Source organism: Lepus europaeus, chromosome X, assembly GCF_033115175.1.
Source record: "Lepus europaeus isolate LE1 chromosome X, mLepTim1.pri, whole genome shotgun sequence".
Taxonomy (NCBI): domain Eukaryota; kingdom Metazoa; phylum Chordata; class Mammalia; order Lagomorpha; family Leporidae; genus Lepus; species Lepus europaeus.
In genome coordinates, this window is record NC_084850.1 from 34,385,010 (window position 1) to 34,411,227 (window position 26,218).

Consider the following 26,218-nt stretch of genomic DNA (forward strand, 5'->3'; position numbering starts at 1 on the left):
TCTCTGCAACAGATATGAGAGATACAGATGGAGTTCCTGGCTCCTGGCTTTCTTCTAGCTGAGCCCTGGCAGTTGTGGGCATTTCGGGAGTGAATCAGCAGATAAAAGATCTCTCCCGACCCCTTTTTCCCCACTTTTTCAAATAAATAAATCATAGTTTTAAAAGAAAATATCATTTCTCTTGCTAGTGAAATGTAAGGGTAAATGTCCCAAAACAGCTTGACTTGTTCACAAAAAGAGATCTGTGAAACTAAATATGTGAGAATGTGATGCCTGAAGCTGCTATAACTATTTTGCAGATATGAGAAGAGTAATCAAAATGAGGACGACAGAACAGAAGGAATAAACTTGAAGCCTTGTTGACACTATGGAATCTCTTAATCAATCTTTGGTATCCCATAGCTTCATGATTCTTAAGTAAGGTATTCGAATATCCTTATTGTTTTTAGCTAATTATAGGGTTTTTTTTTGTAATTGCTGCTACAAGTATCCTGATATATTTTTAATTAGGTAAAATAAAATATTTCATGATACCCAACTGAAGGTATTATAGTTTCTTCCCGTAAAGTGATAAATTTCTTCAATGAAATCTGGTCATTTGTAACAAAATGGAGGAATCTGTAAAACATCATGCTGAGTGAATTAAGCCAGGCCCAAAGGGACAAATATCATATGTTCTCCCTGATCAGTGACAACTAACCAAGCAACAAAAAAGGAAACCTGTTGAAGTGAAAAACACATATGAGAAACAGTGACTTGATCAGCCCTTGTCCTGACTGTTGATGTACAACTTACTACTTTATCCCTTTAGTAATTTATTTTGTTCTAGTTAATACTATTGGTTGAGCTCTGTAATTAGCACACAATTATTCTTCGGTGTTTAAATTTTAACTGAAAAGTGATCCCTGTTAAAAATAACAGTGGGAATAAGAGAAGGAGGAGATGTACAATTTGGGACATGCTCAATCGGACTTGCCACAAATGGTGGAGTTAGAAATGTGCCAGGGGATTCCAGTACAATCCCATAAAGGTTGCATGTACCTATGCCATCTCACTAGTCCAAGTAATCAATTTCAGACCACAATTGATCATACTGATAGGTCTAAGAGGCAAAGGGATCACACAAACAAGACTAGTGTCTGCTAACACTAACTGGTAAAATAGAAAAGGGAGAGAACGATCCAACATGGGAAGTGGGATACACAGTAGACCCATAGACTGGCAGATGTCCTATACAACACTTTGGTCTCAGAATCAGCCCTTAAGGCATTCGGATCTGGCTGAAGAGCCCATGAGAGTATTTTAGGCATGGAAAGCCTAGACGCTCTTGAAAAAAAAAAAAAAAAAAAACCTAAATGAAAGATCTCTGTGAGTGAGATCCCAGTAGAAAGAACTTCCACTTTGACTATGACCCTGTCAGAATAAGATTGAAGTCGGCGAACTCAAAAGGCTTCCATAGCCTTGGAAACTCATGACTAGAGCCTAGGGCGATCACTAACGCCATAAACAAGAGTGTCAAATTGTTAAGTCAACAACCAGAGTCACTGTGCACTTACTCCTCATGTAGAATCTCTTTCCTTAATGTGTTGTCCAATGTGAATTAATGGTAGAACTAGTACTCAAACAGTATTTTACACTTTATGTTCTGTGTGGGTGCAAACTGTTGACATCTTTACTTAATATATACTAGATTGATCTTTTGTATATAAAAAGAGTTGAAAATGAATCTTGATGTGAATGGAATGAGAGAGGGAGCGGAAGATGAGAGGGGTGCGGGTGGGAGGGAATTTATGGGGGGGGGAAGCCATTGTAATCCATAAACTGTTCTTTGGAAAATTATATTTACTAAATAAAAGTTTAAATAAAAAATTTAAAAGAGAAAGTTTGGATATATTGCTTTCCTTCTCATTATAGCATGTAAGAGACATTAAAACGTTCTATATATATTATTTATATTGGTGATTTTCTCCATCATGTTTAGTCCTGAAACACCAGATAAGCAAATGTTAATCATTTGCCTGGATGTTTTTCACATACCCTCTCACTCTATTGAAATTTATATGCAATTCATTTCAATGATTAGATAATTTGGAGTAGAATATCTGAGGTTAGATTTTATTAGAGATCTAAACTACAGAATTTTATATACTTTCAATTTTTTAAAAAACAAGTATTTATTTTGGAGACAGAGAAACACAGAAAGTACTCACATCTGCTGATTCTATCTCCAAATGCCTGAAGTAGCTGGGGCTGGGAAACAGCCACAGCTGGGAACCAGGAACTCAAATCCAGATCTCCTACATGGTTCATGGGTCTTTGGGGCCTGACCACTTAAGCCTTCATTTTTGCCTCCAGGAGTCTGAATCAGCAGGAATTGAAGTGACAAATTGGTGCCAGAAATCAAACCCAGGTACTCATATGGGTGTCCTAATAGGCTAAATGTTCATTCGCTTATATTAAATTCACAGAAACTAAAATGCATTGTTGCCATGCAAGAATATAATGACTAGTGAACATCAAGTGCTAGCTTCGACAAATGATAGCTCAAGCCATTTACCTTGTTTCATGGAAGTTAGGTGTGACTGTCAATCTCAACTAAGGGCCATTTATTCTATATTCAGCAGTAATAGAAGTATCCTCAACAATGAGACCAAAATTGCCAACTGAACCAAAGTTATGGTGGCTCAGAATTTTGGAATGTCTGTTTGGTCTTTTCTTCTTCCCCTCTTCATTTGTCCAGTCTCAAATCTAGCCAGTTTTCAAGTTCATTTTTGCATAGGATTTTGTGTCACATATTATGCTGAATATTTTTAGTAGAAAATAAGATACAAAAAAAGTGTGCTTCCCTAAAGTTTATAGTCTAGAGCTGTTATCATGTCTTTCCTGTCATATGATCCACCATCATTCTAATCAAGATATTTTTGCACCTTGCATGCAGTTTCTCACTCATCCAATATATTTGAGAGATATATACAGTTGTTCCCAGTTGTTTACAGAAATTTGGAAAAGGTTTTTCATGTACATGTAGAGGGTAGAGGTCAGACTTTTTAGAAAATGAATTCGACATCAAATCTTTTGGTCTCACCTTCAAGACCCTTCAAATTCTTAGCCAATTTTACATGTTCAAATATTGCCTTTTTCAACATTATTTTATACAAACCATGGCACCAGTCAAGCTGAGCTATTTGTTATTCTCAGAATTGGCCACAAGCATTTGTGACATCCTAAATTGTAACTCACACTGGTTTTACTCATAGAAATAAATCATACTGGCAGTTAGGCATTGTTGAAATATTGCTACTGGTAGTTATTTAAAGTATATTGTTGGCTAAATCTTAGAGACCTAAGTACCAAACAGATAGAACATTGGAACTCAGAACTCATTTTCTAATAGAAGCAAATTATTCTACTACAATTTTTTTTTTTTTGGAATACAAACCATTTGCAAGTTTGGTACTGAATGTTTATCCATGGAAAATTTTGCAATTCTTATTTTTGAAGAGAAGATTTAATATAACTATTTTACTTTGAGATATAGCTACTTTGATCACCCTTTTGCAAAAGTATATATTACCAGCAAGCTTAAACAAATATTTGATAATATTCTAGAACAATCTACCAGAGGGTTGCTTTATTTTGCTTTGCCTCTTCTTTTCAATGTTTAGAATCCCCTCCCCCCCCCAAATCTGGTTAAATGTCTTATTAATTATTCTCTGGGTAAGTAGAATTTTACCATTACTGCAAGGGCTAGGGTAAAATGTGTTATCCAAGAGGAAGAGCACCACTCTCAATGAAAGCTACAGCCATTCCCCATCATGCTATTTAACACGATGTTTCTATAGTGATTTCCCTTGCTGAAATATTCTCTAAACTTTATTTGTTTCATTTATGAGACAGAGAGCAAGAGAACTGACAGAAAAATAGCTCTTTCTTTTTTAAAAATTTATTTATTTATTTGAAAGTCAGAGTTACACAGAGAGAGAAGGTGAGGCAGAAAGAAAGAGAGAATTGTCCATTGGCTTGTTCACTCCCCAAATGGCTGTAACAACTAGATCTGGGCCCATCCGAAGCCAAGAGCCAAGAGCTTATTCCAGGTCTCCCACGCGGGTGCAGGGGCCCAAGGACTTGGGCCATCTTCCACTGCTTTCCCAGGCCACAGCAGAGAGCTGGATTGAAAGTGGAACATCGCCAGCGCCGCGGCTCACTAGGCTAATCCTCCGCCTTGCGGCGCCGGCACACCGGGTTCTAGTCCCGGTCAGGGCACCAATCCTGTCCCGGTTGTCCCTCTTCCAGGCCAGCTCTCTGCTGTGGCCAGGGAGTGCAGTGGAAGATGGCCCAAGTGCTTGGGCCCTGCACCCCATGGGAGACCAGGAGAAGCACGTGGCTCCTGCCATCGGATCAGCGCGGAGCGCCGGCCACAGCGCGCCAACCGCAGCTGCCATTGGAGGGTGAACCAACGGCAAAGGCAGACCTTTCTCTCTGTCTCTCACTGTCCACTCTGCCTGTCAAAAAAAAAAAAAAAAAAAAAAAGTGGAACAGCCGGGACTTGAGCCGGTGCCCATAGAGGATGCTGGCACTTCAGGCAGCGGCTTTACCCGCTAAGTCACAGCGGCAGCCCCAAAGAGCACTTTCATCCACCAATTCTCTTCCCAATATGCCAGCGAAATGTAGGGAGTCCACAATCTGGAGCCTGGTCTCCCAGGGTCTGTGTTAGCAGGAACCTGGAGTTAGGCGCTGAAGCCAGAAATTGTTGGAGACCAGGTGGAAAAAGTCACCCTGTGAAGACTGCAGTGGAACAAGACTGGGAAATATAGGGACAGTCTAAACTGAGGCACTGCAGCTTGGAAAGCCAGCAGGGGGCAAGGCACTTTCACCTCCAGGGATGTTGTTCTCAGTATAACAACTTCATTACCCAGACTTTATACTACCTACCCCTTTTGGGGTCTGGTGGTTATCATGTGACATCCTGGTTAAGATCTGCTCCTGTAGAGAATGCTATTGCTAGCTAAACAGTAACAGTAACCTGGCCTGATGTCAACAAGAATGTCTGTCAGATAACTGCAGAAATAAAAGCTGCTCAGCAAGGCAGAGAGGCATTCCTCCTCCTAACTCGGAGAGGATCCCTCCAACCACATCGCCTCCTTGGCCCCACATTTTTATAATCTTTTGTCTTTGTTTTTCTTTCACCTCTTCACCCTGTAGAGGTGTTGTGCAGGTTTCAGCAGAGAATCAAATCTAGGCACTACATTATGGAACACAGGTGTCTTAAATGGCATCCTAACTTTTAAATTAAATGCTCATGACCTGCATTGAATTTCTTTGACATAGTTCCATTTACAAATGGAGAGTGACTCAGAGTATTTGAAGAAAGGAGATGAAATCCAGTACGAGGTAACAGACAATGGAAATTTTTTTTCCTACTTTCCTTTAAAAACATGGGTCCTCCTTTGGTAGGGATTTGGTCTAAGACAACCCTCGAGGCATTCGCATCCCATATTATAGTTTCAGAGTTGATTCCAGGCCCCACTCCTTTTTTTTTTTTCAACTTTTATTTAATAAACATAAATTTCCAAAATACAGCTTTTGGATTACAGTGCCCCCCCCCATAACTTCCCTCCCACCGGCAATTCTCCCATCTCCCGCTCCCTTTCCCATCCCATTCACATCAAGATTCATTTTCAATTATCTTTATATACAGAAGATCAATTTAGAATATGTTAAGTAAAGATTTCAACAGTTTGCACCCACACAGAAACACAAAGTGTAAAGTACTGTTGGAGTAATAGTTATACCATTAATTCACATAGTACAACACATTAAGGACAGAGATCCTACATGAGGAGTAAGTGCACAGTGACTCCTGTTGTTGACTTAACAATTTGACACTCTTGTTTATAGCACCAGTGATCTCCCTAGGCTCTAGTCATGAATTTCCAAGGCTATAGAAGCCTCTTGAGTTCACCAACTCCGATCTTATTTAGACAAGGTCATAGTCAAAGTGGAAGTTCTCTCCTCCCTTCAGAGAAAGGTAACTCCTTCTTTGATGGCCCGTTCTTTCTGCTGGGATCTCACTCACAGAGATCTTTCATTTAGGTGTTTTGTTTTGTTTTGTTTTCGCCAGAGTGTCTTGGCTTTCCATAAGGCCCCACTCCTTATTTTAGCTCACTGCTAATGTGCAGTCTGAGAAACAGCAAGACATGACTCCAGTACTTAGATCCCTGCCACCCACACGACCAACCTGGATTGAGTTCCTGGACCTCAGCTTTGGTCCCTAGCCCAAGGCCACTGCAGGCATTTGGAAGTGACCCAGTAGATGGGAGAGTCCCTGCTCTCTTTTCTTCTACTCTCATATATATATATATATATATATATATATATATACAAATAGCAATTTAAAAGAATTAAAGAGGCCTCCCTAAATATAAAGAATGATGAGATAGAAATGCCAGTTGTCACACTATATCCCATAAATATGTACAATGATTATATTCAATTAAAAAAGAAAAGTCAGGCATCATTTTGCTTAGCAGTTAAAATGTCCTCTAGGATACCTTTGTCCCACACAGGAGTACCTGGTTTTGACTCCTGGCCCTGGTTCCTCATTCCATCATACTAATTCACATCCTTGGAGGAAGTGGTGGTGACTCAAGGGATGGGGTTCCTTTCACCAACATGGGAGACTGCTATTGGGTTTCTGGCTCTCAGTTTCAGCATTCCTCAACCTCTTGCAGTTATGGTCATTTGGAGGCAAACCAGTGGATGGGAGTATATTCTCATATATATATATATATATATATATACATATATATACATACATATATATATGGCAATAGAGTTAAAACAGTCTAATAGCTCTTTTGGACCTTAGTAAAGTGCAAAGTCATGAAAATCTCCAAGGATATCAAATATAACTCTATTTGAACATTTAAATATAACATTTGTTTGGAAAATGGGGAATCTTCTTTGCTATTTCTATCACAAATTCCTCAGAAAGAATTGCTAGTTTTGCTTCATAAAATTAGTAGATCCATTCATACCACGTTGCATCTTCATAAAGTGCATTTGACTTTCTCCACATTCCTTCAGCTAGTGACCTTCAGGAGAGTTTCTGCCTCCCAAGGCCTTGGGGTTTGTCCTTACATTGCCACTCCTCCACTACTAACAACTCTTATAAGCACCAGGAAGCATTTATGTAAATTGTTCTTCAGATTCCATCCTGAAACAGAATTCTTATGATTCCAAATCCATTTCCCTGCCCACCTCCTAACACATGTCTATAAATTCACTTATCTGAGAGCACCATGAGTAAGCATGCTGTTTGGCAGATAAACTTGTATAAGAGGATTAGGAAAACTTCACATTTTGTATCAGAGCAGTTAAAAGTCACAGGGAAGATTTGCGTCAATATATTGAAGTAAATTCATTCTTTCAGCCCTTTTATCATTTGATTTCAGTAATGTTTAGATAGCATTTGTTTTACGTGTGTCATTTATTTTAAGCCATTTCATATTTACAATTTCCTTAATGTCTAGCTCAGAATAGGGAAAATTAAGTAAATTCTGCTTCATACATGAAGACAGAGCCTGATTATAAATTTTAAATCACTTTCTAAAACCATGAATTTTCAATAAATTTGATGTTGTATTATAGTCTATTTTCATGTGACACCATTTCAACTGATCATTAATAGAAAAAAAATTCAGTGAATTCATTGATTGCTTTGTGTAGATAATGCCAACTAGTCAGCTCAAAAGAAAGTATGAGTGACAAGAATCTATTCATGTTATGTGACAGACATATGAGAAAAGTGAAGTGATTGATTAGAACCAGTTAAAAGCTTAAATTATTGTGGAAAAGTAAAATATTATCTACTTTCCAAATTAATATGTTTTGTAACTTAAATACTTAATTGGAAAATTCTTCTACAGTGAATGAGGGAAACTGGGAATACATTTGTCCACATGGCACAGGGATATGGTGGATGTATAAATTTATGTAAATAATTTTAACATGTCTTTTTCACTGGAGTCAAAAATGTTAAATTGTAGTTACCAATTGGCTAATCATTAGAAAATATGTATAACTTGTTAGTATACTGAGAAATATACTAGTAAATTTTATTTTCATACTGAATAATGTTTAAAGAACATTGCATTAATTTGGTCATCAACACAGTTTTATTATTGGGTTTATCTGAATTTTATTAAATCGATTAATACCATAAGAATGTAATAAATTATTAGTGTGTACAAGTATGTACTGAGGATGAGTGGGGTAGGAAAGGACCAGAGACAGCAAAGCATAGCTCTTATCCTCTAGAGCTCACAGTCTATTAGAAGAGACAAATAGTCAACTCAATGTGATAGCAAGAATAATGAAACAAATGCTTCAGAAGAGACTAAGAGACATGATATGGAATTAACTTGTTTTTTTTTTTTGTAGTAGAGTTATGTGTGTATACTTTATTCATCTATACAAAACTAGTCTGCACATTTTGAAGGCAAAAGATTAGTGTTGTATTATTTTGGGTTTCCAAAAGTGCTTTTGGCATAGGTGATGGTTAATTAATATACACTGAATTGTAAAATATATTTAATTGTGTGCCCTCGAATGAATTCCATCAAAGGATGTTTTTTTTTCTTTAGAATATTGTTACTATCTGTGGTCTAGCTTAAATCTTCTATGTTTACTTATTTGAATGTGCAGAAGACTAAAGAAGTAAATATATTATCTTTGGATAATTTGTTTCAGGAATAACCAAAAAGACCAACAGTCAATATTACCATTGACTGTCACCATCTAATTTTTAGCTAGTCACTTTCTCTTTCTAGATCTGTTTTTCCAGTTGATCACTCTTTTTACAAAAAGTTCTCCATAGGCTAGTTTCTCATTTCTCCTGTTTTCTTGGCAAGTTTTCCAAAACTTGGCTAATATTTACTATTTTTATAAAGTGGTAGCTAATATTCCTCACCTCCCAGTCATTCATTATTTCACTTCAGTTGACGTTTTCTTTTGACCACTCTGTTGAATCTACTCAACAGTATTTTATTAGTTTCAGTGTACAGGTCTTTCACATCCTTGGGGATAAGCAGTCCTGAGTATTATATTTTTATGTAGCTATTATAAATGTTATCATTTTCCTACTTTGCTTTTTGAGTAGTTCTCAAAAAATATTTATTTTATTATAAGTCAGAATTACAGGAGAGAGAGAGAGAAAGAGAGAGAGAGAGAAAGGGAGGGAGGGAGGGAGAGAGGGAGGGAGGGAAGGGGAGTGGAAAGAAACTGAATACCTTTCATCTACTGGTTCACTCCCAAAATGGTCTCAATGGTCAGGGCTGGGCCAGTCCAAAGCAAGGTGTCAGGAGATTCTTCCAGGTCTCCCATGAGGGTGCAAAGGCCCAAATATTTGGGCCATCCTCCTCTGCTTTCCCAGGTACATTAGCAGGGAACTGGATTAGAAGTGGGCAGCCAGGACTCAAACCAACACCCACACAGGATGATGGCACTGCAAAAGGTAGTTTTACATTTTTCTTGTTCATAATGTTAAAGAAAAAGTTTTCAACTTTTCACAATTGAAAATAATATTAACTATGGGTTTATCATATATGATCTTTATTTTGTTGTGGCACATTTATTCTTTTTTTTTAAACTTTAATTTAATGAATATAAATTTCCAATGTACAGCTTATGGATTACAACGGCTTCCCCCTGCCAAAATTTCCCTCCCACCCGCAACCCTCCCCTCTCCCACTCCCTCTCCACTTCAAGTCACATCAAGATTCATTTTCAATTTTCTTTATATACAGAAGATCAATTTAGTATATATTAAGTAAATATTTCAACAGTTTACACCCACATAGAAACACAAAGTGAAACATACTGTTTGAGTACTAGCTATAGCATTAAATCACAAGGTACAGCACATTAAGGACAGAGATCCCACATGAGGAGCAAGTGCACAGTGACTCCTGTTGTTGACCCAGCAAATTGACACTTGTTTATGGCGCCAGTAATCACCCTAGGCTCTGATCATGAGTTCCCAAGGCTATGGAAGCCTACCAAGTTCACCAACTCTGATCATATTTAGACAAGGTCATAAAAGACAGGGTGAGGATAGTAACCAATGATCCTATGAGTGGCATTAACCAGCATTAAGTGGGGAAGAGGACCATCAGTACACAAGGGTTGGGAGTAGAGCCATTGGTTGTAGAGTAGAGGTTATGATTACAAAGGAATGAGGCCCAAGTGCACTAGACAGGGTCTAGAACAAAGGACAGAGTCATTGTTAAAGGAGCTAAGAAAGGTGCTGTCTAAGCTACAATTAAGTTTTCTGATTGAGAGGCAAATAGAAACTGACAGAAGGGGCTTGATAATAATCTGTTGGGCTTTAGACCTTGTAAGTTAAGAGGCCCAGATCTATCTCTTCACATGGGGTACATCCTAAGGGAGGTGTGAGTCTCCTTGGGGAAGGCACTCTGTTGACTTTCATTACTTAGCTGGCCTGGGAGGAAAGCTGGCCAGGTAAAGGCAGGTGGCAGCTCTAACAAGAAATTTACAGTTCTAACAAGAAATTTACAGTTCTGCCTGCAGTGTTGCTGACCCTACTTGACCATCCCCTCAGCTGCAGTGGTCACTTTGGAAGTTGGGCTGAGTGAAGGGCTTTTCAGCTTAGAGCCAATAAGATCTGTGGCTCTGACCTGGGCATCCTTCGACTCCAGGGCAGGTCCATTTTAATTCGTGTGACCTGAATCTCTGCATCATATGTTTTATACTTGTTGGTAGAAAGAAATTAAAAACATTTTATATGGTTGTGCTTAAGTTTACTGGTTAAACAAACTACACCATGTTAGATATTTAAGAGGTGTTTTCAAATACATGATTCTTAAAATTTATAGAAGGCATTGGACCTTCTGGTAAATGTTTTCTTAAGTTGTTATCTAATGGTTGAAACGGTTTGCTAAGTATTCATGTGATATTGCTATTGTCAGCAAGCGATCTAGGACTTGCTCCCTCATTTCTCTATTCTAAGCCCAACTTGTTCTTTCATTTCTCTATTGTCTTCAAGGTAGGAAACTAATTCTATTATAAAGGAATCTGTAGGATGCACAATTTAATCTTTAGACCTTATAAAAGAGATGGCTAACATTTTTTGTAATAGCATAGGCAAAATAAGAGCTTAAATTATAATCTCATAGCTAGATTTACTTTGCCATCAGCGAAGTAAACAGTAAGTAGAAAAAAACGTCCCTTTCAGACCAAAGGGAAAGAAAGTCTTTAAGTGAGAATATAATTTTCCTCATGGGCATTGTCTGCCTTAGAAAAACTACTACAGAACATGCCTGTGACTACAGACTTGTAGTTCAGGCCACCGAAGATTAGAGATGGGACACGGGCACTCCTTTGACTTGCATCCTCTGGTCTGCTTTAACACAAACCAGGAGGAAAAGAAAGCTAGGCATCAGAAGCAATGGATGGCAGGCCTATTAATGGCTGATCTGTACAGTGATCTGCCCTCAAGGAGACCCAACAGGCCAGTCCACTGCAGTAGCTTTCAATGTGGTAAGCCTGGACTTCAGCAGAAGTCAGCATGTGAAGAGCCCTGGCAGCTCTGCCAAGAGTTGGATCACTGGAAATGGACCTGCCCTGGAGTCGAAGGATGCCCAGGTCAGAGCCACAGATCTTATTGGCTCTAAGCTGAAAAGTGACCACTGCAGCTGAGGGGATGGTCAAGTAGGGTCAGCAACACTGCAGGCAGAACTGTAAATTTCTTGTTAGAGCTGCCACCTGCCTTTACCTGGCCAGCTCTCCTCCCAGGCCAGCCAAGTAATGAAAGTCAACAGTGTGCCTTCCCCTAGGAGGTTCACACCTCAATTAGGATATAGCCCATGTGAAGAAATAGATAGGTCTGGGCCTCTGAATTTACAAGGCCTAAGCCCACCAGATTATTATCAAGCCCCTTCTATCAGGTTCTATTTGCCTCTCAATCAGAAAAATTACTTGTGGCTTAGACAGCATATTTCTTAGCTCCTCTAATAATGACTCTGTCCTTTGTTCTAGGCCCTGTCTAGTGCACTTCTAGACCCGGTCTAGCACACTTGGCCTCATTCCTTTGTAATCATAACCTCTACTCTACCACCAATGGCTCTACTCCCAACCTGTGTGTACTGATGGTTCTCTTCCTCACTTAATGCTGTATAATTGTTCAAACCTGGTAAATGCCACTCTTAGGATCATTGGTTACTATCCTCACTCTGTCTTTTATGACCTTGTCTAAATATTATCAGAGTCTTCAAACTTGGAAGGCTTCCATAGCGTTGGCAACTCATGACGACAGCCTCGGATGGTTACTGGTGCCATAACTAGAGTGTCAATTTGTTGGGTCAACAACAGGAGCCACTGTGCACTTGCTCCTCATGTGGGATCTCTGTCCTTAATGTGCTGTACATTGTGATTTAATGCTATAACTAGTACTCAAACAGTATGTTTCACTTTGTGTTTCTATGTAGGTGCAAACTGTTGAAATCTTTATACTAAATTGATCTTCTGTATATAAAGAAAATTGAAAATGAATCTTGATGCAAATGGAAGGGGAGAGGGAGCGGGAGGGGGAGGGTTGCGGGTGGGAGGGAAGTTATGGGAGGGGGAAGCCATTGTAATCCATAAGCTGTACACTGGAAATTCATATTCATTAAATAAAAGTAAAAAAAAATTAGGCAGCTTAAATTTATGGACAATCTTATCTATAAGCCAATTAAAATAAAATTCTTAATAAAATTTTCCCATGTGGACATATAATATGTACACACATATAACATAATATAATAGACCAATATAGCAATTTTAATAATAGCTTTTACAATCTTTAACTCTTTTTGTAGATTGCCAATTGATTTGAATTGCTTTTTGTTTTTAGTAACCTCAGTTAACCATACTTTCTCTCAGTTGGTACTGTTAATACATTATTGGCTTCATCTGTTTACAGAGCCATCCCAAAGTACTGAATACAATAGAAGTGGCTGGAAAAAGTCCATAGGAACCTATAGGAGGACAGGTAAACACAGAACCAACAATGCTTTAGTTTTATGAGCAGCACATCATATATAACTATGGATGACAAAAGACTTTATGTCGCCATGTTTAAAATTATAAACTCATCAACCAACAAGAGTCACTTGTTTACTTCACAGTATTTTTGAAAGCACCTGTAGGATTTTACAAGTATTTAACTCTTTAGGCCTCTGGGGCTTTCTCATTAATATAACTATCATGTCTAGTAACACAAGATCATTAGACTTTTTAATTCTCAAACATTTGTATTAATAGCATTTTCCATTATAGAAACTTAAAGTCTGGTACCACATCACATCTTGACAGTTCTTCTAATATAATCCAAATAGCCTGATTAGTTGGTGTCTCTAGAAGATGAGAGACATAGGTCCTTCGATTTTTTCAGTTGGGCCCAAACTGGAAAAACCAAAGTCCAAGATTTCTTTGAAATTTTAGAGACCAGATTGTTTGAAACTTTGATTTTTTGAATGCCTGTCAAGAATGCCAAGAAGGCTCAAAATCCAGAATATCTGGTTGAAATAAGATTCCTTAAAATCATGACATAACATAGACCCAATTTGATCATTGGTACAAGGTGATTATTCAAATCTTTGAAAATAAGCACATATTTAAATAACCCATAGCTCTTAATAAAAATTCAGTTGTTTTTGAACAATTAGAATTTAACAGACATCAAGAGAACATAATAGATTATTTTAACACATTGCTTTAACGGAGTATCAGATGTTAATTCTATGTCAAAGAGAAATGGAGCTTCCTGTGATCTTTTGCTGTGAGGTTTCCTTCCTTTACCTTCTTTCATATTGGTGACCATGTTTCTGTGTTTCTGTGTGTAACACATCTTTAAGCATCTTTTGCAGGGCAGGATGAGTGGCAACAAATTCTTTCAATTTCTGTTTGCTATGAGAAGTCTTTATTTCACCTTCATTCACAAATGAGAGCTTTGCAGGATATAGTATTCTGGGCTTGCAGTTTTTCTCTCTTAGTACCTGGGCTATGTCTCGCCATTCCCTTCTAGCTTGTAGGGTTTCTGATGAGAAGTCTGCTGTGAGTCTAATTGGAGATCCTCTGAGAGTAATCTGACGTTTCTCTCTTGCACATTTTAGGATCTTTTCTTTATGTTTCACTGTGGTGAGTTTGATTACAACATGTCGTGGTGAGGATCTCTTTTGGTCATGTTTATTAGGGGTTCTATGAGCTTCCTGTACTAAGATCTCTCTGTCCTTCTCCAAACCTGGGACATTTTCTGCTAGTATCTCACTATAAAGGCCTTCTAATCCTTTCTCCCTCTCCATGCCTTCAGGAACTCCTATAACCCAAACGTTGGGTTTTTTAATAGTATCCTGTAGATTCCTGACAATATTTTTTAGATTTCTAACTTCCTTCTCTTTTCTTTGGTTTGACTGTTTCCTTTCCTATTCTCTGTCTTGTAAGTCCTATCTTCTCTCTTTTGCTTCACCCATTCTGTTTTTAAGGCTCTCTAATGTGTTTGTCATTTGATCTATTGAATTCTTCATTTCATTATGATTTCTCGTCACTATCACAGTTTCTCGTTCTACTAGTTGTTTCATTTCATTTTGATTCCTCGTTAATATTTTATTTTCACGAGAGAGATTTTCTATCTTGTCCATTAAGGATTTCTGTCATTCAAGAATTTGTTTTTGAGAATTTCTTGATGTTCCTATCAATTTTTTGAGATCCACTTCTTGTATTTCTTCAATCTCATCATCTTCATAATCTTGAGTTGGAGTGTCTTTTTCGTTTGGGGGCATCATAGTGTCTTCCTTGTTCTTGTTACCTCCGTTTTTGCATTTGTTGTTTGGCATGTTGGAGATATTTGGTTTCTTCACTGTGGTGTTTTTTCTTGTTACACTATGGCTCTATATTAAGTGGACTGTCTGCTTTCAGTGGAGCCTTAGAGGCTTGAGATGAGTGTGGACTGAGAGCTGTGTTTGGTTCCTCAGGGTTGAGGGTGTGTCAAAGATGACACTCCCAGGTTAGGCGTGGTAAAATCTCTTTATTTCATTCTTTTTTTTAATTATTATTCAAAAGGGAAGTAATTCCACACAGCTGAGTGGAATTGGAGGTAGTTAGCAGGCGAATGATATACCCACAGGAGCCAGAGATTGGAAGCTCTTTCCCAAGGACCACACAGGGAATCTCTGCTGCCCTCAGTGTGGGCTCCAATTCTCCTGCAGTCTCCCACTGGGTTGCCAAGTTAGATCCTAATCTCCTGTTATTTCACCCCCCCCCCCACAGTCAGGTTTTTCTTCTAGGCTCAGGGCCGGTGCAGACCTGAGGTCGTCCGGCTTATGACATATTCCAAAATGGCGCCTACTTTTGTCTTGCTCGCCTTTGAGAGGAGAACGTAGAGAAAGAAACTTGTGTCCGTATTGGTCACTTTTTTTTCCCTCTCTCTCTTCTAGTTAGCCTGGTGAAATTTCCCCACGGAGTTTCAAGCCTCGTTCCCTCTAGTCTCCTCTTTCTGCTTACCCACTGGTGTCTTGGGCTATTGAGGTTTTGTTCAGCTCGCATTCCAGTGCTGGTGTGTTGAGTCTGCCGCTGGTGTCCCAAACTTGGGCTCCCACGCTCTCCACGCAGGTCCACTGTGAATCACTAGTTCTGGGAGAGTTTCCTCTGCTGTTTCTTCCCCTACTCTTCCTTGAACCTACAGTATCTGCGCTTTTATTAAACTGTGTCTTCCCAGACTATCAGTGTGCTCCCTTCCTATTCTGCCATCTTGCTGCTCTCCCATGGCACATTTATTCTAAACCTAATTTATTGTAAGTTTTTTTTTTTTTAATCATGCAAGGATGTTGAATCTTCTAAAATATATCTATTGAGATGATCAAAATTTTTTTCCTTTGTTCTTTTAATGTGGCAAATTGTATTTATACATATGAATGCAGTGGCTCATCCTTTTATCCCAGGAAAAAATACCACTTGATTATGATGAACAATCTTTGTAATGTGCAGGTGAATTCTATTTAAAAGTATGGTGTAGAGGATTTTTGTATCTATGTTCATCAGATATATTTACTTGTGACATTCATTTCATATAGTGTCCTTTGCTGGTATCCAAGTAATTTTGTTGTCATGAAATTATTTTAGAAGTATTTACTCTTATTCACATTTTTGAAATATTTTGAGAATATTAGACTCATAAGATATTTACTAAAATTCATCGGTGAAGTCATCATGCCTGATCTTTTGATATGAATGAATATGCTTACTCATCATTTAATTCTTCAGATTTCCTATTTCATCATGATTATGTCTAGGTAGGTTTCATATGTAAAGGAATTTTTCCATTTATTTTAGTCTATCCAATTTCTTGGGAAATAATTGTTCACAGTAATCATCTATGTTCTTTTATAGTTCTTTGATATTAGTTTCAATGTTTCCACTTTCATAATTTTACCACCTGATACTCTTTCATGTTAATTTGATACTAATACAAAGAATATATTCAATGTAGATAATAAATACAATTCTAATATGCAATGATATTCACTTCCTCATTCTCTCCCTTTTTTAGTTTTTGAAATATCATAGTTTTAATTCGCTCAGCATGATGTTTTCCAGATTCCTCCATTTTGTTGCAAATGACCAGGTTTCATTGTTTTTGACTGCTGTATAGAATTCTATACAGTACATGTCCCAAAGGGACAAATATCATATGTTCTCCCTGATCGGTGACAACCAACCACAAAAAAGGAAACCTGTTGAAGTGAAATGGACACTATGAGAAACAGTGACTTGATCAGCCCTTGTCCAGACTGTTAATGTACAATTTAATACTTTATCCCTTTTAGTATTTTTTTTGTTCTAGTTAATACTATTGGTTGAACTCTGTAATCAACACACATTTATTCTTAGGTGTTTAAACTTAACTGAAAAGTGATCCCTGTTAAATATAACAATGGGAATAAGAGAGAGAGGAGATGTACAATTTGGGACATGCTCAATCAGACTTACCCCAAATGGTGGAATTAGTTATGTGGTTGCATGTACCAATGCCATCTCACTAGTCCAAGTAATCAATTTCAGTTCACAATTAATCACACTGATAGGTCTAAGAGTCAAAGGGATCACACAAACAAGACTAGTGTCTGCGAATACTAACTGATAGAATAGAAAAGGGAGAGAATGATCCAGTATGGGAAGCAGGATACACAGTAGACTCATAGAATGGCAGATGTCCTAAACAGCACTCTGGCCTCAGAATCAGTCCTTAAGGCATTCAGATCTGGCTGAAGAGCCCATGAGAGTATTTTAGGCATGGAAAGCCAAGACACTCTGGAAAAAAAATTAAAAAGAGGATCTAAATGAAAGGTCTCTGCAAGTGAGATCCCAGTAGGAAGAATGGGGCCATCAAAGAAGGAGGTACCTTTTTCTGAAGGGAGGAGAGAACTTCCACTTTGACTACGACCTTGTCTAAATAAGATCGGAGTTGGTGAACTCAAGAGGCTTATATAGCCTTGGAAATTCATGACTAGAGCCTAGGGAGATCACTGACAGCATAAACAAGAGTGTCAAATTGTTAAGTCAACCACCAGAGTCACTGTGCACTTACTCCTCATGTGGGATCGCTGTCCTTACTGTGCTGTTCAACGTGAATTAATGCTATAACTAGTACTCAAACAGTATTTTACACTTTATGTTCTGTATGGGTGCAAACTGATGAGATCTTTACTTAATATATACTAAATCAATCTTCAGTATATAAAGAGAATTGAAAATGAATCTTGATGTGAATGGAAGGGGAGAGGGAGCGGTAGAGGGGAGGGTTGCTGGTGGGAGGGAAGTTATGGGGGGGGAAGCCATTGTAATCCATAAACTGTACTTTGGAAAATTATATTTACTAAATAAATGTTTTAAAAAAAGAAATATTATATTTTTAAAAGATTATTTATTTAAGAGGTAGAGTTACAGAGAGAGAGAGACAGAGACAGAGACAGAGAAAAAGATTTTCCATCCACTGAATCAATCCGCAGATGGCCGCAATGGCCGGAGCTGAGCTAATCTAAAGCCAGGCGCATCTTCTGGTTCTGCCATGTGAGTGTGGGGGCCCAAGCACTTGTGACATCTTCCACTGTTTTCCCAGGCTATCAGCAGGGAGCTGGCTTGAACATTTTTAATTTACATTATATTCAAAGACTTACTGATACACTAAATTAAGTGTTCAATATGTAAAACCTAAAGGCAAGATCTCTAAAGATCCTAAAAGCAAGGGCTATACCTATAATCAAATAAAAATATGATCATACATACATATACAGCAAACTTTAAAATAATCACAGATCATTAGATCTATAGTACTATACCGTTTTTAACTTGAAAAAACTTTATTTGCATCATCTAATTATTTAGATGAGATACTGGTGCTATATTTTGTTCCATTGGTTGTGGTATCTTTTCCTGTTTATTCTTGATCCTTGTGGGCAAGTTTTAGTTTCTGCACATTTGAATAAGTACAGATTTATTTTAATTGTCACAGATTGTGTGTGTGACAACCCTTTGCAAATCAGTCCTCTCCAAGATTCTGGGAAGGTTATCTGGCATGGTTCATGTATGGCCTTACTGCTAGAGTCCTTAATCATGCTGGACTGGTACTTGTGTTGGCAGGTCAGTTAGCCTGTGTCCTAGTTCTGTGGGGTTGGGCTTCAAGCCTAGACTTGGTTGAGTTTACATTTTCATTGGATCTGTAGGGGTAATTCAGGAGCCTGTATCCTTGAGGGCTTGTCTGAAATCTAAGACCATAAGGCCTGACTTTGCTCTGTGGTAGGCCTCAGCTTCAGTTTTCAAATGCCAGTCAGAATTTGAGAGGTGCTTTTTACCTGGGTCCCCTGGGATGGGCCTGGAGCCTGAGTTCATGGGGGCTAGCCTAACACTTGCGAGGGCCTACAGCCTGAATTCATATATGTGGCTTAAGTCCTGGAAACATGGGGATTTATTACCCTGGGGGTAATCCTGGGGCCTTCGGCTATAGAGGCTGTCCTGGATCTTGGGTCTACTGTACCAGGCCTGCACGTTGGGTCCACTGGAGCCTGAATCCCCTTGAACTGGCCTATACCCTGGTTGGCCTGTTACTGGGGCAGGCATTAGACCTCATTCTTCAGGGGCCTGTCTGGAGACTGCTATCATGAATGCTAACATGGTGCCTGGAGTCATGGGGGCTAGCTTGGAACATGGCCTGGGTCCACAGAGGCTTGCCTGGAAGCTAGATGTATGGTATTGGCCTGATTCTACATCTAGGAAAGTGGGTGTGTGTCCTGGGACTGTGGAAGCTGACCTGACTGGAGTCAGGTCCTCAAATCTGGGTCCATAGGAGCCGACACTGTGCTGGTTTCAGCAAGGATGGGATCTGACCTTGGGTAGACTGAAACAGCCCTGGCCTATCAGTTTTGTTGAGATTTGTGCTGCTGTGTTAGTCTGGAAGGTGGGGTTTCAGAGGCCATCCTGGCACTGGGCAGGACCAGGCAGGACATTTCTTTAAGACAGTCATGCTGGGGCCAGCGCTGTGGTGTAGTAGGTAAGGCTGCTGTCTGCATTGCCAGCAACCCATATGGGCACCGGTTCCAGTCCCAGCTGCTCCTCTTCCAATCCAGCTCTCTGCTATGGCCTGGGAAAGCAGTAAAAGATGGCCCCAAGTCCTTGGGCCCCTGCACCCACGTGGGAGACCTGGAAGAAGCTCTAGGCTCCTGGCTTCCTATTGGCACAACTCTGGTCATTGTGGCCATCTGGAGAGTGAACCAGGGGATGGAAAACACCTCCCCCCTCCTCCTTCCCTCCTTTCTCTCTTTTTTTAAGTTAAAAAAAAATCCCTTGTGAGCTATTGTTTCCTGTTCAACACCTCCAGGCAGTTTCTTTTTTGTATTCTGTCCAGAGTTCTTGTAATCAATCCTGGAAATAAACTGTGGTGACTTGTTCCATTTTAGCCAGCACTAGAAGTCTTACTATCTTCTTTATTCATTCTTTTTACTTGTTATTTTCTGTCTCTTCCTATTAGAGTATAATGTCCATGTATGCTGTCATTTTAACTATTGAATTACCAGTGTAAAGAACAATGCTTAGTTAATAGTAATTCCTTAACATATACTTGTTGAATGCATAATTAATAAAATTGTTAATTAATGTGTATTTTTCCTTTTCTTCCATTGGCTTTATTTTTAAAAGATCTCAATTATGGGAATATGCATTTTAGCACCTCTCAAGATCACCTGATCTTCCTGGCTCATCCCGTGATGCTGTCTCCCTTCTCATGACACCAGAAAGTGATCCTTCTGTGATGTTCAATTTAGTAGGATGCATTTTTAGTTACAGGCTCTTTTAGAAATGTTTCATGGAGGGGCAAAGTTGTGGCACTGCAGTTTAAGCAGCTACCTAAGATGCTGGCATATCATATAAGCACAATTTCACAAACCAGCTGACCCACTTCCAATCCAACTTCCTGCTAATGTACCAGGGAGAATAGTCAAATACGGTGCAAGTACTTAAGTCCCTTGCTACCCATATGGAAGACCTGGAAAGAATTCCTGGATTCAGACTGGCTTAAACCTGGCAGTTGGTGAATGAACCAGTGGATGGAAGATCTTTGTCTCTCACCCTCTGCCACTCTGCCTTTCAAATAAATAAAATAAATCTTTAAAGACAGAGAAATTTGGGGCCGGTGCTGTGGCGCAAAGGGATAATGCCCTGGCCTGAAGCCCCAGCATCCATATGGGTGCCGGTTCTAGTCCCGGCTGCTCCTCTCCAATCCAGCTCTCTGCTATGGCTTGGGACAGCAGTAGAAGATGGCTCAGGTTCTTGGGCCCTGCACCCACATGGGAGACACTGAGGAAGCTCCTGACTCCTGGCTTCGGATCTGCACAGCTCCAGCCGTTGCGGCCATCTGGGGAGTGAACCAGCAGATGGAAGACCTCTCTCTCTGTCTCTACCTCTCTCTGTAACTCTTTCAAATAAATAAAATAAATCTTTAAAAAGTAAGACAGAGAAATTTTTCATTAGAGATGCAAAATCCAAAGTAAATCAACTTCCTGTCTTATCTAGATCTTAAATCAACCTTGCACTACATCTATTAGCATTACTGTATATTATAAATCTTTATGGAAGTAACTCGAGATTCCTAGAGAATGTCAAAAATTCTAAACATTTTAAAATCAAGTTTCAGCAGACAGCACCTTAGTAAAATACTCCTTACCAACTTAAACATTCTGTGGGGCCGGCGCCGTGGCTCAACATGCTAATCCTCCACCCAGCGGCGCCAGCACACCGGGTTCTAGTCCCAGTCGGGGCGCCGGATTCTGTCCCGGTTGCCCCTCTTCCAGGCCAGCTCTCTGCTATGGTCCGGGAAGGCAGTGGAGGATGGCCCAAGTCCTTGGGCCCTGCACCCGCATGGGAGACCAGGAGAAGCACCTGGCTCCTGGCTTCAGATCAGCCTTTGGAGCAGCGCGCCAGCTGCGGTGGCCATTGGAGGGTGAACCAACGTCAAAGGAAGACCTTTCTCTCTGTCACTCTCTCTCACTGTCCACTCTGCCTGTCAAAAGAAAAATAAATAAAAATAAATAAAAATAAAATAAACATTCTGTAAATTGTTATTGTTCAGTTTTGAACTTTCTCCCTTTCTGAAGATAAAGTATGAAAATGGCCTGTAAGAAAAGAACACTGTGCCTATCTTTGCCCTTGTTATGCACTGAGGCAATTGAATTGGCTTTCCATGGGCACACACTGATCATTAGGCTAGCAGTAGAGCAAGAACAAAAGGAACTGAATTTAATGAATAGCTGGCATTTGAGAAATGTAACACTTCTAATAGCAAGTATCATAGAAAAAGTTTCAATAAATCTTTTCCAATGTCTGATGGATTAATATACAATCTATGTAGTCCTCAAAAACCTTGAGAATCCTGGGGGTTAGAAGATCACTGAGTATCTACCTGGAAACACAGGAGCTTTATACAACTACCTCTTCATGTATCTCTTTCAGGGTTTATCTAATCCTTACAAACTATTTCTAAATCTATGTTGTAGAGCATTAAGATAAGGAGTTAATATAGTATTCTTCATAATATAGACTGGGCACACAATTTATCATCCAAATCAGTTTGTAATTAAGACAGGAGGTGGCACTGATATTTATTACAGGAAAAAAGGAATAAATGAATTTACCTGTATAAACAAGGATGTATGATCTGCCCTTATGATACAGAAGATTATATACTTTCTATAGTAGCTAATTCAGCTAAACACAACAAATACACACTGGCATTCAGTAACAGTAAGAAATTGTATTGAATATATTAAAAGTCATAATGATGCTCAGAAATGGTAATGAATAAAATTAGTTACTACTATTGGTGGAGATCCAAAACCTTACTTTCAAGATAGATTATGAAATAAAGAAGATTAGGAATTCATCCTTACTTAACTGTATAGACTGTCTTTTAGGTTAACCAAAGATCCCTAATTTACAAGACTTTGCTTTATGTAGATTTCCAATTAATATATATAGAAGAAAGGTACAAATAGACAAACAATTTTGTTGTGATCCCCTAATGAAACAATTTATTTAGGAAATATTCAACAATGGAGGAAATCAATAAATCAAAGATTTATGGGAAATTTTATAATAGAAGGATCATGCTAATATCATTTCAACCCACTGAACACTTGGGATCAGCAAAGTTCAGGAAAACGAGGCATTATCTGCTTCTTAATGTGGTATAACACAAACACACAAACTGTAAACCACCACCTATGATGTATTCTTGCAAAAAAAAGTAATAGGTCACAAATTATTTAAAGGAAATAAGGGATAAGAAAAAATTCATTCAATAAAATCACATGGAAGCAAATACATCTAGATTATGACATATCTTACAATAAAACTGAGTTTGACTAAGTCAGTAGTATAAAGAAAGAAAAAAATAGAAATGAAGAGGGATATGTTCTGATTAAAGGTGTTAAAAGCATTAAGCCAAATACAATGCATGTAATTCAGACTCAAAGAATCAAATAGATATTACTGCAGACAATTAGCTGTATTTGAATAATGACTTATAGTTGGTAAATAAAATTGCTACATATTTTACTTTACCTCTCCTAATCCACTTTTCATGGCTTTGTAGTTATTTTAATAATTCTGCCTTTAGATTTCATATTAAAATTGAAAGTGAATTACATACCACCGTTATAGTAAAACTTTATTACTTTTTTATATTTGATAATTTGATTATAACAATTTGCTACAGCTTTGAGTTCTTATTTTGTGTCCTTTAGATTTCTTGTTTCAGGATTTCCACTTCCTTCAAATATTTCAAGTTTTAGGCTGTTATTTTTTCTGAATAAGACATCTAGTCACTTCTCTCTTTTCCTTTTCATACTCTCATAATGTATATATTGAGCCTCTTGATGTTGTTCTATAATTCCCTTAACATTTCTTCGCATTTTTGCATTTTTCCTCCTTTGGACTTTTACAATTTTTTTTATTAAGAAGATAATCCCGGTAATGCCTGCTGCTTACAGCATTACTGTAGTCTGGTGACCCTGTGGCGCTTTCTGCCTGAACCCGCAGGAAGACATAAAGTTTCTAAAGGATATGGAGCTAGTTTGCAAGCCTCACCTGGGTGCCTGTATGCAAAGATAAAATGTGTTTGCTTATCCACGTTAACCCACATGGCTGGCAAAGCTGGGAAGACCTGGACTATGTGGCAGCTGTCCTTGTGGGGAGATAAGGAGATACTTTTGAAACAGCCAGTTCTTTCATGAATGCTTTGCCAAAAAAGGGGAGCGAGCGAGGGAGAGAGGTAGGGAGGGAGGAAATGGAGGAAAGGGAGGAAAAGGGAGGGAGATATGGAGGGAGAGAAGAAAACCTTATTCTTACAGTAATCTATGTGGGCCACCTACCTCCAGCACTTTATGAAACCAAGATTCAACAGATATTTCTCCCAGTTTGGCACTGTTACAAGATTCAGACTGTCCAGAAGCAAAAGGACTGGAAATCTAAAAGACTATGCCTTTGTGGAGTTGAGTCTGAGGATGTTTTCAAGATAGCTACAGAAACAATGAACAACGACATTTTTGATGAAGACTCTTGCTATCATATCCAGCAGTAAAACGTTATAATCAGAACCAGACACTTCTACAAAAGCTACATACGGAGGAGTGATGCATAAAGGAAGAAAAACTACCCATGAAGAAATTAGCTAAAAAATGAACTGATTATGATTTTCCTTCACTGACTTTACAGAAGGGAAAATGTTGCAAGAACTGATCTCCAGAAGTCTGCAAATAGCCAGGTTTTACCTAAGGAAGAAGAAGAAAACTTGTAGTATAACCAAGAAGAAGAAAAAATGGACTTCAGGTACATCTAACACTCATAAGAATGGATAGCCAGGAGCCTACACCAGCTTGTACAGCAACATATTTGGAGAGACAAAAATCTGAAGCACCTGAAATGCATGATGATGATAAAGAAAATAAAACAGTTTGCAGACAGCCCATATCTGATGTAAAAGTAGAAACACAAGAGATTCAAACACCTGCATGTTCAGAGAAGAAGAAGCAACCAGTGATTCTGATATATAATGTATATATGTATAATGTTTCTGGAAAATGAGAAAAAATGATAACCATACTTCCCCCCCAATCCTCACTCTTTCATTTTTTTCCATTTAATTTTTACATTAACATAATTTGAATTTACCTTATGATCATAATGTACCACAAACCATAATGGCCACCATGTAAAATGTAGAAAGCCCTCTGTTCCACAGGAATATAGATGAGGGCTATAAACAATAATCAAATCATGAGATGTCAGTTCCATTCTTATACTTTTTGTTCTATATTAACTACCACATATCAGAGAAAATATGTGCTATTTGTCTTTTGGGGACTGGCTTATCTCACTAAGCTTTCTTTTTTATTCCTCTGAGTTATTTCAAGTGATCTGTCTTTGGATTCACTGATCCTTTATTTTTCTTGATGTATTTTATTATTGAACCCCTTTAGTGAGTTTTTCAGTTGAGTTATTGTGTTCTTCAACTCCATGATATATGAGTGTTACTTTTATTATTTTTCCTCTTTGTTGAAATTCCCTTATTTTGTGCATTTTCTCTTATTTTTGACAATCATGTTCTGTGAGCTATTTTTGATTATCTATCAGGTAAATCATATAATGCTGTTTCATTAGTCTGGATATTTATCTTCTTTCATTGCTTAGAACACTTTTGCTCATTTCTTCAATCTCCCACCAATCTCTGTGTTGTTGTATGCATGCTAGACAAAGCAGAAATCTCTCTGGCCCTCACTGCTGGGTCTCATATGAAATACCTATACACCAGCCTGATCAGAGTCTTGGGGGAGTGGGCTCTAAAAACTCTTTCCCTAGGGACAAACATTAAGCCGTGACTTTTTATACCCTCTGTGCTACACTAGGGTTGGCAGCTTTGTCATCAATCATCCCAAACCCCTGTCTCTAATATCCCAAATGCGGGGTGAAGCTATACTATGCCAACCTGTCAAGGCTTCAAAACTGGTCAGACTGATGCTAGTTCTTTGGGCATCCATGGACTAACCATTTCCATTCTCAGAGGCAATCTGAGAGCTGGGCTTGTCATCTATTCACTTTGTGCTGAACAGAGATGAGGATCAATGGCATCTAATAGCCAATTGCCTCTACGCTTCCTCAGGTGATTAGACTTCCCCAGACTCATCAAAGCTACAAAATTGTCAATCCTCTGAGTAGCATTTGCAAAGGCTGCAGAACTAGCTATATGAACCAACCCCTTCCCACCCCTAGGTAAAAATGGCAGCCCCTGTATTTCTTCCTGATCATGTGAGCCTGTGCCAGTAGGAGAATATCTGGAAAGAAGGCATTCCAAATCTCCCTATCAGCTTCCTAAATCTTATTTCATAATCTCCAAGGATACAGTTTGTATCAATAGCTTGTAATTACTATTGATATATCCATAAATTGTTGTTGGAATCAGTATGTTTATGGGAAAAGGAAAGAAAATGGCTTCCTAATATACTAGATTGCTAGTATCACTCCCAACTAAACATTTAAAGAACACTTCTAAATTACCCATTCATCTAAGAAATAGTCAAAGAGAGAATTTTAATAAAACAGAAATAAAAATATAGTA

General features: G+C 38.5%; 1 pseudogene; it reads left to right on the forward strand.

The window, feature by feature from the left end:
- The window catches only part of LOC133752549 (MKI67 FHA domain-interacting nucleolar phosphoprotein-like), a 74,398-nt pseudogene that overhangs the window by 30,293 nt on the left and 17,887 nt on the right, over positions 1 to 26,218 (forward strand).